The sequence below is a fragment of the Saccopteryx bilineata genome, chromosome 7 (assembly GCF_036850765.1).
Source record: "Saccopteryx bilineata isolate mSacBil1 chromosome 7, mSacBil1_pri_phased_curated, whole genome shotgun sequence".
NCBI classification, from domain to species: Eukaryota; Metazoa; Chordata; class Mammalia; order Chiroptera; family Emballonuridae; genus Saccopteryx; species Saccopteryx bilineata.
This window is the reverse complement of record NC_089496.1, coordinates 36,467,242-36,482,842: the sequence shown is the minus strand read 5'-3', so window position 1 is coordinate 36,482,842 and position 15,601 is coordinate 36,467,242.

The following is a 15,601-nucleotide window of genomic DNA, read 5'->3' as shown; positions in this document are numbered from 1 at the left end:
GGGAGAGACAGAGAGAGAGAGAGAGAGACAGAGAGAGAGAAGGGGGGCGGAGCTGGAAGCATCAACTCCCATATGTGCCTTGACCAGGCAAGCCCAGGGTTTTGAACCGGCGACCTCAGCATTTCCAGGTCGACGCTTTATCCACTGTGCCACCACAGGTCAGGCCGCAATTTGACTTCTGTCTGCATCAGTAGCAAAGGAAGCTTGTCATGAGCTGAGAGTCAGGCTAGGTTAGAGACAGGAGGACCTAATAAGAGGTGTCTGCACTGGTCACCTCTCACTCACGTCACACTGTAATCTGGCCTGAATTCTGCCCTTCACTGTCTTGAACCTGCTTGTATAGGTCATAAATGATGTGCATGTTGTAGAGCAAATGGATGCTCCTCTGTGCATTGACTATTTAAACTATTAACATATTTCAGAGTTCACCATTTACTGCTTTTTTTTTTACCTTAAATTTAAATAGACACTTAAAAACCAATTACAATACATTTAAAATATATTTTAAAATTTTAACTACATGCTTTTCTTAATTTAATTATTGAGTAGATATTTAATACCTTTAATAATTTTAAGAAAAGTATTTAATACCTTTAATAATTTTCTGAAGACCAGAAATTGTCTCCAGTGAACTAGGAGAGGGTGACATTCATTCTGAGATTATCAGCCATCCAACCACCAATCCAATTCTTCACAGGAAGTGCTAGAGCAGGGGTCCCCAAACTACGGCCCACAGGCCGCATGCGGCCCCCTGAGGCCATTTATCCGGCCCCCACCGCACTTCCAGAAGGGGTACCTCTTTCATTGGTGGTCAGTGAGAGGAGCATAGTTCCCATTGAAATACTGGTCAGTTTGTTGATTTAAATTTACTCGTTCTTTATTTTAAATATTGTATTTGTTCCCGTTTTGGTTTTTTTACTTTAAAATATGTGCAATGTGCACAGGGATTTGTTCATATTTTTTTTATAGTCTGGCCCTCCAACAGTCTGAAGGACAGTGAACTGGCCCCCTGTGTAAAAAGTTTGGGGACCTCTGTGCTACAGGATCAGTGCCATGCCTTCTATTCCATTAAATACCATAAAAATTCCCAATTTTTTAATAAATAAATTATCATAATCAGCTGGGAGTAATTCTCAGAGGTGAATGTTTGAGATGGACAGAAATTTTTCTAACCCATAGGATTTGATTGCATTTAGGTAATTTGAATTATTTTGAGATATAAAAGTACACTTTAATATGAGATAGACATACAATGTCTATGATAGATTTTTTTTATTAATTCTCATGTTTTATAAGTTAGAGAAAGAAAAGTTTTTTCAGGTTTTATCTGATCACTAGTCCATTCATTTTAAGCAGATTTGATAACTAATCTGTTTGGCTCTAAGTAGGTTACCTGGCCAATAACTAGGTGGTATCAGTGATAGATATCCATGTGCAAAGAACACTAAATATCACATAACTTGAAAAAAAATTTTTTTAACTTTTTAAATTTTAATCGAAGTCTGAGAGTTGGTCCTTTTAAATGAATGCTAAGATATCAAAGTGCACTGGTATTCTCTGATTTCATAATTTAAAATATGAAGACTAATGTAATAGAATAGAGCCCATTCCATTGTTACATCAGCAGTGACAGGGCATCAGATAATGTCAGTGGTCATGTGCAGTGAACTAAGAAACGGTCGGTTGACAATTTAGTTGCTGTTTTCAGAATAAGTAAAATAAAAAATTCTCTACAGTGTGTCCGTAAAGTCATGGTGAACTTTTGACTGGTCACAGGAAAGCAACAAAAGATGATAGAAATGTGAAATCTGCATCAAATAAAAGGAAAACCCTCCCAGTTTCTGTAGGATGATGTGGCAGCATGTGCGCATGCGCAGATGATGACGTAACACCGTGTAGACAGTGGAGCAGCCCACAGCAATGCCAGTCAAGATGTGGACGGTACAGAGGAAAATTCAGTGTGTTCTGTGGCTCGCTAAATTCGAATTCGTGACCAAAGTGCAACGTGAATATCGGTGCGTTTATAACGAAGCGCCACCACATAGGAATAACATTACTCGGTGGGATAAGCAGTTGAAGGAAACCGGCAGTTTGGTGGAGAAACCCCGTTCTGGTAGGCCATCAGTCAGTGACGAGTCTGTAGAGGCTATACGGGATAGTTACCTAAGGAGCCCTAAATAATCTGTGCGTGAGCCCACATCGAACTGCACTGAATAGGTATGAAACTGGGAGGGTTTTCCTTTTATTTGGTGCAGATTTCACTTTCTATCGTCTTTTGTTGCTTTTCTGTGACCGGTCAAAAGTGCACCATGACTTTACGGACACACTGTATTTTTCTCCAATTAGTGTCAAAACGTTACTAAATGATACATTGATTTTTCTTTAGTATAAAAATTGTGCCTTTGCATTTTAATATACATGGTATTTTATTATATATAATGTAATTATGAATATAATTATAGATGCTAATATTAAATATACCACATTTTTTTGCTCCACAAGATGCACCTGACCATAAGATGCACCTAGGGTTTTAAGGAGGAAAATAAAAAAAGTATTCTGAACCAAATGGTGTGTTAAAATATTTAATAAAATATACCACAATGATATTTCAACAATGTAAACTCAACAGTAGTATTAACAACCATTAGCACTGTTATTAACAACTGAGAAGAGACTTTAATGTTCATGTACTCTTCTAGTTATCCGGAAACCCCAGGAACTCATCATCGCTAGTGTCAGAATTTAAGAAGCTCAGTTGCTAACAATCACTGGTATCTCTTTCTTCGCTATTTTTATATATGATATCATCTTCAGTGCCATCTAAAGCATTGCTAATGCCACATTTTTTGAATGACCATACCACGGTTTCATTCTTCACTGACTGCCATGGTGTTTTCACCCATTCACAAACTTGAGTGATAGTGGGTGTCTTCATTCATCCAGTTGGTGACAGATCATGATTACCAGCAGCCATCCATTTTTCCACTCCTGTGGCATAAAGACTTTAAACCAGTGGTAGCCAACGTAGTCCCTACCACCCACTAGTGGGCATTCCAGCTTTCATGGTGACTGGTAGTTGAGCAACCAAAGTATAAATAAAAAGATAGATTTAACTATAGTAAGTTGTTTTATAAAGATTTATTCTGCCAAACTTAGCAAAAATCCAACATAAAGTAATCCAACTATGATATTTGGTAAGTAATTATTATTATATGCTTTAACTTGCTGTAACTCTGCTTTATAAATTTTATAAAGTAAAGTTACTTCCCTACTTTATAAATCACCATTACTGTGGAACTGGTGGGCATTTAGAAAATTTTACTACTAACAGAGATACAAAAGTGGGCGGTAGGTATAAAAAGGTTGGCTACCCCTGCTTTAAACAGTTTGTTGATGGAAATGTAGAGAGGTTGCAACTAGCTGGTAAGACCTCTAGGAGTTACAGCTAGATGAGTCTTCACTTCTTGAAAGTTTATTTTTTGTGGTTTCGCTAATATGTGCTCTAAACTGGTCAAGCACTAATAGGGCAGCAAGTGAGGTCAGCACTCCACACAGAGAGCTCCAGCAGCCGCAGTGCAGCCCTCCACTGCTGCAACGGGCGACTCATGTCCGCCCTCGAGGATGCCAGATGAATGTGCCCACACAACCTCACTCGCCTTCCCTCCTGAGCTGCACGCAACTGTGGAAACCGGAACCAGATCACTCAGCAGATGCCGGGGTTCCACATGCCGCCATGGTGGGTGTGATTATGCTCTGCGGGTGCTCATACTACATGTTTACCAGTGCAGCGCCCTGCAGCAGCTAAAAAAATGAACATTCGTTCCATAAGACTCACAGGCATTTTCCCTCCACTTTGGAGGGGAGGGAACTTTCTCTAATGGAGTGAAAAATATGGTACATCTATTTTACATATATTTATTTGGTAAGTTATATTAGTAACTTTTTATTTACAGTAGCTATTTATTTAGTAACTATTTATAACATTGTAATCTTATAACCAATTTAACTTTCTTACATACCCTATTTTAATAGTTAAACTCTATATTCTAGTTGATATTTCTAATTTCTTCACTTTATGAAATTCATGGTTTAGATTTGGTCACTTCTGAGTTTACCCCTAACTTTGAAATGTAGAACTATGCTTAGAATACACACACACACACACACACACACAAAAAAAAAATGGGGCAAAAATAGGTTATACTTATTTATATGGAAAATAATACAGTAATAAATAAATAATAATACAAAAATAAACTGTGTTTTGCAAACTCACATATATAAACCTACTTTTGCCAAATCCTGTCTATAACTTTATTTTCATTTTTTTAGCCTTGTAACCTCCGAAATAATTTATTCTTTTTCTAACACAACCAATGTGAAGAATTAAATTACTAACATCGGCCCTGGCCGGTTGGATCAGTGGTAAAGCGTCGGCCTGGCATGCAGGAGACCCGGGTTCGATTCCTGGCCAGGGCACACAGGAGAAGCGCCCATCTGCTTCTCCACCCTGCCCCCCTCCTTCCTCTCTGTCTCTCTCTTCCCCTCCCGCAGCCGAGGCTCCATTGGAGCAAAGATGGCCCGGGCGCTGGGGATGGCTCTGTGGCCTCTGCCTCAGGTGCTAGAGTGGCTCTGGATGCAACAGAGTGACGCCCCAGATGGGGCAGAACATCGCCCCCTGGTGGGCGTGCTGGGTGGATCCCAGTCGGGCGCATGTGGGAGTCTGTCTGACTGCCTCCCCATTTCCAGCTTCTGAAAAATGAAAAATAAATAAATAAATAAATAAATAAATAAATAAATTACTAACATCAACTGCCTGAAATAGTATGCACAATTCTGCATGTATAGGGACTTTTACAGAGGAGTGTTCAGAGCTCTCATCTGCATTTTAAAGAGATGAAAGTTAAAAATGTACATGTTCACAAAGAGATTAGAATAGAATTGTCACTAAAGGATATGAGTTCAATTTAGAGATAAACAACGTTATATTATAGTATAAGTGTGTACTGTGTAATATTTGGAACTTATTCATTACTAAAAATGTATTTTTTAATGTGTAATTCAAATTTAAGGGGAGACCTGTACCTTCATTTGCTAACAGTGACAACACTAACTTAGAATTACTGCACTAGATGTTCCTCATTCTCTTTCCCCTTATGTTTTGCCTAAAATAATAGCACTTCTTTTATATTTCAAATCAATCTCTCAATTTGAGTTTTTTTAAAAAAACTCAATTGTTTTATAGAATTTAATATTTTCCAATTATTCAAACATTTATTTCTGTTCTTTGCCAGAGACTGTGTTTGGCATTGTGGACTGGAAGATGAAATAGATAAAAATGAGGCAATTCTGTTCTCCTGAAAAATTCATAGTCTAGTCGTAAGGTCTATAACTGACAGAAATAACTGCTTATTAGATAATGTAATAGGAGGAGATGGGAGCAGCAGAGAATGACCCAGACTTCTAGTAGGTCTGTCAGGCTTCACACAGATGTAGCAACTGTGAATCTTGCATGATACAAGAATGCATTCCACCATATAGAAATCAATACAATGAAAAAGTGAATAAGCCATACGACAGGGGCTAAAAAATCCTTGTTCGTTGGGTTAACTCTAAATACGAGAGTATGCAGAGTTTTCTTGGTAGAGTATTTCAAAATTTTAGATTATGTTTACAAAGATATTGGGCCAAGCTCAGACAAAGTTACCTTTTTAACATACTGATTTACATTTTATAAAAACTTATAGAGATTTGCTTGAGAGTTTAGAATAGTACTCTTTTTTTCCTTCTTCTTCTTCTTCCTTTCCAAGTGAGAGGAAGTGAGATAGAGAGACATGTGCCCTGACTGGGATCCATCCAGCAACCCCTGTTTGGGGCTGATGTTCTGCCCATTTGGGGCCATGCTTATAACCAAGCTATTTTTAGCACCTGGGAAAGAGGCTCCACAGAGCCATCTTCAGTGCCTGGGGCAATGTGCTCGAACCAATCAAGTCATGGCTACAGGAGGAAAAGAAAGAGGGAAACAGAGAAGTTGGAGGAGAAGGATGGAGAAGCAGATGGTAGCTTCTCCTGTGTGCCCCGACAGGGAATCAAAACCAGGACTTCTGTACACTGGGCCGACACTCTACTACTGAGCCAACTGGCCAGTGCCTACAGTGGCCCTCTTCACATTAATACATTGCACTTAAAATGATGCATAATATATAATTTGTACATTCACAAACATCCTTACTGAATAAAGATAAGCTTTATTTTCTGTTTTTAAAAAAAGTGCTTCTTATATAATGTCTATCTTTTTCACTAAATAGAAATCCCTTGGAAGCAATCTCTGTGTGTGTGTGTCAGTCTATTTACCTATTTATTTGTATCTCTCAAGCTCACAAAACAAATCGTGAATATTGAGCGATATCCAAAGTAGGATGCCATTGGATGTGAAACTCCCTGGTGTTTTCAGTGATTAACTTTATGAATACCAGTTTATAAACATCATTTCATAAGAGATGAAACAAATCCACTCTCTACAACTTTGTAATCAAGCAACTGGATTTTTGCCGAGTACCAATGACTGCAAATTCTGGAAATATATTAGAGTTATTTTCAGGACAGGATGCTGTTACAGTTTAAATTGTACCTCCCAACCCCCAAACTCATAGGCTGAAGTCCTAAACCCCAGTACCTCAGCCTATGACCTTATTTGGAAATAGTCATTGAAGATATAATTCATTAAATTAAGATGAGGTTTTCTTAGAGTAGGGTGGACCCTGATATGACTGGTGGCCACATAGAAAGGGGAGAACGGGACACAGAGAGAACACCATGTGGAGACGAAGGCAGAGATCGGGCCACACAATGGAAGCAGAGCAGTGACAGCGAAGGTTGCCAGCAAGCCACCAGAAGCATGGAACAGATTCTCCTTCACAGCCCTGAGACGGAGTCCATCTTGGAAACCGTCATCTCAGACTTCTAGCCTCCGGAACGATGAGGCAATAAATTTCTGTTGCTAAGTCACCGTGTATGGTTATGACAGCTCTGGCCACCAATACAGAGGCTTCCCCTCCCTGCCCCCATCTGCACCATTTCCACAGGGAAGGCAGCACTGAAGTGTCCCTTCACACACTGGAAAAGCTGTCCTGCTGGAACGGAGGAGTCATTTCCCCCGATACATTTGTCATGGTCTAGTTCTGCCCTCCAAACAAATTTTTTTTTTTTTGCCTAATTACATGTTATTTCAGTATTCAAATAGTTTTATGAAATAAATTAATTCAGGGAGGTTTATGAAATACCTAAAAGCAATGTTGTGGTTTTAATTCAAAAGCAAAAGTCATTCCCAGAGAAAGAGCTGATGATTCTATTTGGTACTTTTAGTTGTTATTAAAGCAAACATATGTTGAGCTCTTTCTTTGTTCCAGTCACTGTGATGGGGTCCTTGCATAGACTATCTCATGAAGGCCCCACCACAAATAGGAAATACTGTTATCCTCATTTCACTGATGCGTTAGCTGGGGCTTCAAGATGTTCGATATCTTGGTTTGTTGTTGTTGTTGTTGCTGTTTTTAAATCACTGCTAATTAGCAAAGCTAGTACCCAACCCCAGTAAGATTGCTGCCAGGGTCAGCACACTTCACCATCATAATATTCTGTTTTAGAGTTCATGTTGTCAAACCATAAGATTTCACCAAATCGAATGTTGTGCAACAACTAAAAATATTCAGAGCATGTCCTTCATAAAAGGACAGTTCACACTGGTTTCAAGTAAGGTTTTATAGAAAAATTGTAGGTACTGCTGCCATTCTCAGCTTTGAGCCTCCAACCCCAACAAACCAAAGGACAAGCTGCCATCAGCTTTTGGTGACTCAGGGTGACTGTGATGCTCAACTTGAGAATCTCAGGTGCCAGGAGAGGAGGGACAGGATAGTGTAATTCCAATCTTCTCAACACACCCCTTCATTAAAAATCTCTGATCTAAAGGACCCTTTTTATTGCTTTATCATGTTACACACTCTATCCAGAGGAAATTTTTTTTTTTTTTTTTTTGTATTTTTCTGAAGCTGGAAACGGAGAGGCAGTCAGACAGATTCCCGCATGCGCCCAACCGGGATCCACCCGGCACACCCACCAGGGGGCGATGCTCTGCCCCTCTGGGGCGTCGCTCTGCCGTGACCAGAGCCACTCTAGCGCCTGGGGCAGAGGCCAAGGAGTCATCCCCAGCGCCCGGGCCATCTTTGCTCCAATGGAGGCTTGGCTGCGGGAGGGGAAGAGAGAGACAGAGAGGAAGGAGGGGAAAGGGGGGAGAAGCAAATGGGCGCTTCTCCTATGTGCCCTGGCCGGGAATCGAACCCGGGTCCCCCGCACGCCAGGCCGACGTTCTACCGCTGAGCTAACCAGCCAGGGCTCCAGAGGAAATTTTTAAAGAAGGCACTGTACCTCTGACACCACTGTTCAGTTTCTTAAAATCTCTTCCCAAGTAACACATTGTCATCTTGACATCACTCACTGCCCACAGCCTGTCCCTGCTGCACAGGCTCTAGGTAAACCCTCACCGCAGCGACGTTTGCTGTCCTGCATAAGACAGCCATGATTAATACTTTTACCTGTATTTTCCTGTTTAATGATGGAAAGCCAGAGTTATCAAGGTTTTAGAGTTCCAGGTACTAACTGACAATAAGTGGTCTTTCAACGACCCCTTTAAAACCACACATTTACCTAAAAACCTGCGTTGGGGACCACCTGGAAGTCACTCTCTTCTAGCTGTGTTATTCGTAAGGGGTACTTAAGAATTTTACTGGCCCTGGCCGGTTGGCTCAGCGGTAGACCGTCGGCCTGGCGTGTAGGGGACCTGGGTTCGATTCCCGGCCAGGGCACATAGGAGAAGCGCCCATTTGCTTCTCCACCCCCACCCCCTCCTTCCTCTCTGTCTCTCTCTTCCCCTCCCGCAGCCAAGGCTCCATTGGAGCAAAGATGGCCCGGGCGCTGGGGATGGCTCCTTGGCCTCTGCCCCAGGCGCTAGAGTGGCTCTGGTCGCGGCAGAGCGACGCCCCCTGGTGGGCAGAGCATCGCCCCCTGGTGGGCAGAGCGTCGCCCCTGGTGGGTGTGCCAGGTGGATCCCGGTCGGGCGCATGCGGGAGTCTGTCTGGCTGTCTCTCCCCGTTTCCAGCTTCAAAAAAAAAAAAAAGATTTTTACTTACACTAACCATATAACTCTTTGGTATCCTAAGGAAAATTGCAGATAAAGCACTGTGCCCCCAAAGAACAGATGTAGCTCGACTGCTTTCATGACAAGATGTGACAATTCACCTGTATAAATCACTCATCCCGCCTGACCAGGAGGTGGCTCAGTGGATAGAGCATCGGACTGGGATGCCAAGGACCCAGGTTCGAGACCCCTAGGTCACCAGCTTGAGTGTGGGCTCATCTGGTTTGAGCAAAAGCTCACGAGCTTGGACCCAAGGTCGCTGGCTCGAGCAAGGGGTTACTCGGTCTGCTGAAGACCCACGGTCAAGACACATATGAGAAAGCAATCAATGAACAACTAAAGTGTTGCAACAAAAAACCAATGACTGATGCTTCTCATTTCTCTCCATTCCTGTCTGTCTGTCCCTGTCTATCCCTCTCTCCAACTCTCTCTCTGTCTCTATAAAAAAAAAAAAAAAAAAAAAAAAAAGGCCCTGCTCTGGTCGCGTCAGAGCGACGCCCCGGAGGGGCAGAGCGTCGCCCCTGGTGGGCGTGCCGGGTGGATCCCGGTCCGGCGCATGCGGGAGTCTGTCTGACTGTCTCTCTCCGTTTCCAACTTCAGAAATAATAAAAAAAAAGGCCCTGGCCGGTTGGCTCAGTGATAGAGCGTCGGCCTGGCGTGCAGAGGTCCCAGGTTCGATTCCCGGCCAGGGCACACAGGAGAAGCACCCATCTGCTTCTCCACCCCTCCCCCTCTCCTTCCTCTCTGTCTCTCTCTTCCCCTCCCGCAGCCAAGGCTCCATTGGAGCAAAGATGGCCCGGGCGCTGGGGATGGCTCCTTGGCCTCTGCCGAGGCGCTAGAGTGGCTCTGGTTGCAACAGAGCGTCGCCCCTGGTGGGCGTGCCGGGTGGATCCCGGTCGGGTGCAGGCGGGAGTCTGTCTGACTGTCTTTCCCTGTTTCCAGCTTAAAAAAAATACAAAAAAAAAAAAAAATCACTCACCCCAGGGATCTGAGACAATCATGTTTCTTGGTTTGGGCATGTTAATGCCAGTCTAAACCCTTCCTAAAAATTCCTTGGGAAATGATTTCAATTTTTCCAAACTCTAAAATATAATAAGTAGTCTCCTTTCTGTCTTCATTCTGTATTGGGAGTCTTCCCAAAGAAGAACAAGCTTGGAGCCACGTCCTTTAGGGGGACATTTCACATGATGTGACGAGCAGCCTGAAATTCTTCAACTCTGGAAGGCTTCTTTCAGAAGCAATGTGAGCCGCTTCAAAGAACAACATTTCACTGCAGACTTCCCGGGTTCTACAGCACATCGCTAAGTAGGTGGAGCAAGCATTTCAGGGAGACCTCTAAGGTCAGATGTCAGTCAAATGTCTCTATCAGTTAAAATGAGAACTTCCGGCCATTGAAAAAAGCCAAACCCCTGAGAGCAGAGTGTCCCTTTGGCCATTACCCTCCGCATCAGTGAAGACCCCTTCCTCAGCTAACACAGACAGTCGGACCTGCAGTCCTAACTGCAGAACATGAGTGACTTAGTTGACTCATTCATTTCCTTCCCTGCACTCGATCACTAACTAGCGTGGAGAATTCACAAATGCACCCACGTACCCAAAGCTGATGGTAGTTTTTTAGCCTCCTTTTGACCCCGATACTGTAACAAGACTACACTAAGAGAACCAGAAAGTAATCTTTATAGGTTGCAAAAATGTCCACACCCTTTTTTTATTTTATCCGGAAGTCTCAGCATGGGGCAGCTCAAACAAACCAGGGCTGGAGGGTGTCGCCTGCCGGCCCTGGAGCTGGAGGAACAGGATACGAACCCGCATCCGTCTCCTTACGGGTGGGTGTTGGCTCGCTTTCAGCAGATGGTGGGTCTACGATTCTACTGTATTATATATTTCTCAATAAACAAATATTTGCACTGGACCAGAATAAACAAGGAAAAAAAAAATGCCTCAGCTTAGTTTCCCAAGACTAGCCAAAGTTTTAGGACACCTCAGCATTTAAATTATTGTAGGGAGTGTTTGAATGAACCGTGAGTCCCACCTTTCATTTTCCTTCTGCGTGAAACCTGCCTGACCAATAAAGAGAAAAAGTGGGAAGGCAGAGTGTAAGGAGGTGTATTTGGAAATTACGGGATTTTTCCCATTTGGAGAGAGCTCTTTGAAGTGCACAGTAGAAATATACATTAGCTCCAATAAAAGGACACTAGTCAAGTTTAGAAAGTATGGCCTATCTCGTTTTCTTTGTCTTGTAATGTATACTTTCTTTCCGCAGTATGCAATGGTCATGTTTTATCCTAAGTATGACTGTGCTGATGAAAGAATTTGAGTAAATGGTCCACACGTTTAACAGAGTATCAGTTTCACGTTACATCTTTATAGCACAAGTATATAAAGTCATCTCTTTGTGTGGGCCTGCTTTTGTTTTTTTTGTTTTTGGTTTTTTTTTTTAATTTTGTTTTTCATGTACTTGTTGAAAAGGTAGGTATTAGTATTTGATTTAGCTTCCCTGCTGAACTTGAAAGAGCTGCTTCGCTTCAGGGAGAATGAGACAAATGCATTTCAAAGGGATGATGACATTATGGAAAATAGCGGACCTTCTCCAAAAGAGCCAACCGTTGAAATGATTATAAATTTCACAGCTGCGGTAAATGTTCGAAGCCCTCTAAAATGTAGTACTTTGACTTTTGAAAATTAGTAACAGTGGGAAAACTTATTCAAACGAATACTCCAAAAAGCAAAATAGTTTGACCATGACTGGAAAATTAAATTTAAGACGAAAAGGAATTTGATTCATTTGAATTTCTCCACAAGCAATCAGAGTATGATACAGTTTCCGAGGGTTTTTTTTTTTTTTTTTTTTTTGCATTTTTCTCCAGAACGAAGATCCAGAGAAATGCTGTAACTGGCCCTTCCAATCACTCCAGAATGGCTACAGATAGCTAGTCCAGGACCACACATCTCAGAAACACTGGGCACAGGCAGTGTAGTGAGCATGGAGAAAGTGAAATAAAAGGGAAGATCAAGAGTGGATATCTGAGCCCTGGCCGGTTGGCTCAGTGGTAGAGTGTCGACCTGGCGTGCAGGAGTCCTGGGTTCGATTCCCGGCCAGGGCACACAGGAGAAGCACCCATCTTCTTCTCCACCCCTCCCCTTCTCCTTCCTCTCTATCTCTCTCTTCCCCTCCCGCAGCCAACGCTCCATTGGAGCAAAGTTTGCCTGGGTGCTGAGGATGGCTCTGTGGCCTCTGCCTCAGGTGCTAGAATGGCTCTGATTGTGGCAGAGCGATGCCCCAGATGGGCAGAGCATCGCCCCCTGGTGGGCATGCCGGGTGGATCCCGGTCGGGCACATTCAGGAGTCTGACTGCCTCCGTTTCCAACTTAAGAAAAATACAAAAAAAAAAAAAAAAGTGGATATCTGAGAAAGATTCAGTGAAAATATCAGGGGAGAGACAATTACACACATATGTTTACATATTCATTCTCTCTCCCTTTCTCTCTCCTCCCTCCACCAGTGAGAAGTTTGAGATAATTGGGAGAGGAGGGAAAAGGGACTTACAATAGAAATGAGGCTCTGAGCTGTGACATAGATCTTCATTAGTGTTCTTGGAGAAGTTCAGTAAAATGGAAATTATGTTTCATTACTTTTGTTGGATAGAACCTTATAGGAACTGAGAGTCATCTGAATTAGAATTATTACTTCTATCAAACATTCTGCTTAAGTATGATTCTTAATCCATGAAATATTATCTTCAAAGCACAGATAGTAGAACACACCTGTCTTAAGAAAAAGAAATGATCCTTTGATTATTGAGAGTCTTCTAGGATCTCAGATTCCATCACGCTCAACAAATGGACAGTTGTCTGTCCTCAACTACTCTGACTCTCGGGAGAATTTCACAGAGTTGATGCCTCTCTTAAAATAGTTCCCTTCTGGTTACTTAGACTCTCATACTGCAAATTTTCCACCTGCCTTTTTGAGCAATCTTTTCTACAATGATCTGATGGGTTCTTTTTTTTTTTTTTTTTTTTTTCTGAAGCTGGAAATGGGGAGAGACAGTCAGACAGACTCCCGCATGCGCCCGACCGGGATCCACCCGGCACGCCCACCAGGGGCGACACTCTGCCCACCAGGGGGCGATGCTCTGCCCCTCCAGGGCATCACTCTGCCATGACCAGAGCCATTCCAGCGCCTGGGGCAGAGGCCAAGGAGCCATCCCCAGTGCCCGGGCCATCTTTGCTCCAATGGAGCCTTGGCTGCGGGAGGGGAAGAGAGAGACAGAGAGGAAGGAGGGGGGGGTGGAGAAGCAGATGGGCGCTTCTCCTATGTGCCCTGGGTCGGGAATCGAACCCGGGTCCCCCGCACGCCAGGCTGATGCTCTACCGCTGAGCCAACCGGCCAGGGCCAATCCGATGGGTTCTAAGCAACCTCCAGACTTCAGAGGCACCAACACTCCATCCTAGGCCCTCCTTCATTGTTTACCTACGATCTCTCTATAAGTCACCTCCTCTAATTCCATCTCTTTAAAATCTGATCAGCCACTGACTCACAAATTTTATGCTCAGCCCTGATTGAAATAGAGGTTTCATTTAATCAAAAAATAATTAGTTGTTACTTTCCCCTTTGAAACAAAACGAAACTCTCACAGGAGCAAAAAGAAACCAATCTTGAAAACTCACTTCTTCCACAGCCAAGAAATTCTATTATCTGAGCAGCAACCCCACTAAAAGAAGAAATATAAACTGACAAATTTGGAGCCAATTGAGTCAAGGACATACTTGCAGTGGCCACAGATGCAACAGCCTTGATTACAAACAGCTGTTTCACCACAGTCAGTGTGATGTCTTCCTTTAAGAAGTGCTATCTAAAGGAACCCCAACTCTTACTATTCTGTGATCATTCTTTTCATGAATATCAAGAACTCAGATTGGTTCATGGTGGTCTATAACAGTGGTAGTCAACCTGGTCCCTACCACCCACTAGTGGGCGTTCCAGCTTTCATGGTGGGCGGTAGCAGAGCAACCAAAGTATAAATAAAAAGATAGATTTAACTATAATAAGTTGTTTTATAAAGATTTATTCTGCCAAACTTAGCGAAAATCCAACATAAAGGACTTGGTAAGTAATTATTATTATATGCTTCAACTTGCTGTAACTCTGCTTTATAAAATTTATAAAGTAAAGTTATTTCCCTACTTTATAAATCACCATTACTGTATAACCTGTGGGCAGTTAGAAAATTTTACTACTATCCAGAGATACAAAAGTGGGCAGTAGGTATAAAAAGGTTGACCACCCCTGGTCTATAATGTTACTAATAAACCTTCAGAACATGACTAATCTTTGAAAATTAGATACTGTGGATGAAAACAACCATCAGTAACATTGAGCACATTTGGTACTGCACTGACTAAAACACTATAGGCTGGTCTAAAAGCTTGCAAATATACTGTGATGGTAATGATAACTGATTTAGAAAAAAAATAAATTTTACAAGAAAATTTTCAAGACAAAATGAGGTAGCAGAGACCTTTGTTACCTTTATCTGTAAAATGGGAATAATCAACAACACGAGCAGTTGCCCCAGTAATTCCACTGGGTCTTGGCTTGTGTTCCCGTGAAAGCTCACACTAGCAGAACCTGAGGTAATCCAAGTGTCTTTAAGTAACGACCGGTCTCTGAGTGAAAATGTGTGTATCTGCAAGACAATAATGGGATACCAACACTGACCTCAACAAAAAACCCAGCAACAATGAAACAGTATAAAACGGATTAGTTAAAAAGAAATACTGTTTATTTTCTTTTTTATTTTTTTTTTTTACAGAGACAGAGAGAGTCAGAGAGAGGGATAGATAGGAACAGACAGATAGGAACGAAGAAAGATGAGAAGCATCAATCATCAGGTTTTCGTTGCGACACCTTAGTTGTTCATTGATTGCTTTCTCATATGTGCCTTGACTGTGGGCCTTCAGCAGATCGAGTAACCCCTTGCTCAAGCCAGCGACCTTGAGTCCAAGCTGGTGAGCTTTGCTTAAACCAGATAAGCCCGCGCTCAAGCTGGCAACCTCGGGGTCTCCCACCTGGGTCTTCCGCAACCCAGTCGACCTTCTATTCACTGCGCCACCATCTGGTCAGGCTTTCTTTTTTAATTTAATTTTCATTTTTTTAATTGGATTTATTGGGGTGACATTGGTTGATAAAATTATATAGATTTCAGGTGTACATTCTATAACACATCATCTGTACATTACACTGTGCACATCACCCACGACAAGTCTCCTTTTATCACCATTTACCCCCTTTACTCTCTTCTACCTCCCACCCCCTTTCCCTCTTGTAATCACCACACGGTTGTCTGTGACCTTGAGATTTTTTCCTTTGCTTAATCCCCTCACCTTATTTACCCAGCCCCCAAC